The following is a 2,534-nucleotide window of genomic DNA, read 5'->3' as shown; positions in this document are numbered from 1 at the left end:
GGCCGCGGCGAAGCCGGTGCCTGCAGAGCGGTTGGCGGAGCTGATGAGGTGTATTCTGCGCTGGTATGTTTTCCTTGGCCCACCCGGACTCGTGGCTTATGTTTAAAAAACAAGCTCAGGACAAATCTTTAACAAGTTCCACATGCAGAGCTTTCCTGGGGTGGGGGGAGAGGAGAAATATTTCCTCGTAGCTGGTTGCAGGAATTATCCAGACACCACTCGCCCCCAGGGCTAGCGTGAAGGTCTCTTGCGAGGGACGGCCTGGGGCTTCGCTCAGAAGCGTGAAGGGCTGCTGGATGCTCTTTGCCCTCAAGGAGCTGGACAAACCTACTTCTAAGTTAAATTAAAGCTGAGCGCAGTTGCCGGCCATCCCTTTGCCTTCTCTTGTGCACTCCGGGTGCCGGAGGCAGGGAAGGCAAGAGGGGAGAGTATTTCCTCTCCAGCTCTTGCTATCACTGGGTTAGATGCAACATCAGTTGACAAATGTCACACCCTGGAGAGGAAGGAAGGCTCCCCAAGCATCGACGTTATTTTTTTAAGCAACAGCCATCACTTCCTCCCTGCTCTCGCTTGCCCACACATCTTTGTGGGGCTGAGTGATTTCGGCAGGGCTGGAAGGGCAGTGGGAGAGTAGCCAGGCAGGACTGCGGCTCAGCCCAGCTCCTCTGAGCAGCCGGCCAACACGCCACCTCCGAGCAGGTGTTACGATTTCCATCCCTCCAGCCCTGGGCCAGCTTGTCTCATGAGCAGATGATTTTGGGGCTCAGCCAGCTTACGTACTTTTCTGACCCAACAGACGACGGATTTAGTGTGCTGGAGAAGGCTCTACAAGCATGGGGACTAGATGAGATGTGCCAAAATGCCTTCCCCGAGCCACTCGTAATCTCTCTGTGACTACTGAGGTTCAAAAGTTACAAGTAATAATCACGCTTTGTCAAACAAATACAGGTTAACTTGGGGTAACCTGCTCAAACCTGCAGAAAATACAACTGCTAAGGTGATCTGGAAATGCGGGGGCAACAACCAGACTTTGCTGACAGGGCTAAGTCTGGGTTGGCTTACTTCTCCTTAACTGTCATTTACTGCTTATTATTTTTCTAACTTTTAAAATATCGGGAAGAATTATTCATTGGTCGCATGGAAAGACACCAGGAAGTGTAGATGGGAAATTGCTTCGTCCTCCAGCTGAAAGATCCTTACAGAATCCTTATGAAAAGGTGTTTTTTTCCCAACTGTTGGGATGAAACAGCTGTTAAGAAAATAAAGCAAAGAAGCTTTTAATAATCAGACTCAAAATCACTGCCCTTCTCAGGATTTGTCTACACAAATCGTAAACATGGAAACACAGAAGTACTCGACTGGTGTCAATTGACTGCAAATAATTCAAGCTCATTCGTGCATTTGTACAGGCTGAGCTGGACATTTGCTCGCAGTCCTGTCCTGGAAGAAATGTCTGCAGCGTCCAGACTACCATGCGCAACGTACTGGGTAATCTGCCACTGAGATTTAAACATCCCTGCACAGACAAATCTGCAGGTTTCTCTACTGTCTCTGATACATACTGACCTCTTTTCTGACTGTCCAGAAACTCTTCCAGCTGTCCTAATGGGGAAAGAATTAAAGCCTTAGAACAAAACCCGCCGATTTAGAGCTTTTCAGGCCTTCATTATCAAGTGGAAAGGACAGAAGAAAGGCCTGTTTCAGTTCTTTTTTTGCCTTCATAGGCACTTACACTGCCAATTTGCTTCCTGCCTTTTATGGGAAATTAAAACAGCTCAGGATTTTTTTTCTGTCTATGGAAGATTCTGCAGGGCCCAGTTCTGCGCTAGTTCATGGAAAGGTCCTTCACCTTTCTTACTTCCAGGAACCTGACATACAACTCTGGTGGTGCCTAAATAGGACCTGGATGGATCTTGACAAATTTACTTCAAGCAGGACACGGAGAAGCTCCCAGTCCATTTTCTGGTGGTTTCTAGACCTACAGGCATTACATGGACATAAACCACCCCAGCACTGCAGCAGCACTGTTTGCCTGTAGCAGCAGGACCCCAGGTGCTGGCTGCCGTTGTGGTCCTGTGAAATGACCCTGCTCTCCCTCCCAGCAGTCTGTCTGCAATGAATCTATGCTGCAAAAGGATCACAGTCCCTGTGAGAATTTACTGCTTTAAATATGTAGCGTTCTTGTGCTATAGGGCTTTACAAGATTCCTTTTATCTTGGCCTAAAATTCAAATGGCAGATATGATATGTTTTACCAGGCCTGAGTAGGGAAATGACAGGGAATTAAGTGTCCATTCGCTGAGTGCAGCCCTGCCCCTGCTGCCTTCTTCAAACTACCATATTTTACATTAAAATATTATACTCGTTCTCACTTCAGCAAGAAATCTGCCTCTAGCAGAGTGGGATAATTTCACTATTAGGTAATTAATCCAACAAGGATTTATTACACTGAAAAAAGCACCACGACTGGAGGCTTTTCAAAATGTTTTAGATACCTATCTGCTTTTTCCAGGCTTTTTCAGTGTGAGCATCCTC

The sequence above is a fragment of the Pygoscelis adeliae genome, unplaced genomic scaffold (assembly GCF_000699105.1).
Source record: "Pygoscelis adeliae isolate BGI_AS28 unplaced genomic scaffold, ASM69910v1 Scaffold13, whole genome shotgun sequence".
NCBI lineage: Eukaryota > Metazoa > Chordata > Aves > Sphenisciformes > Spheniscidae > Pygoscelis > Pygoscelis adeliae.
Note: the sequence above shows the minus strand (reverse complement) of the source record.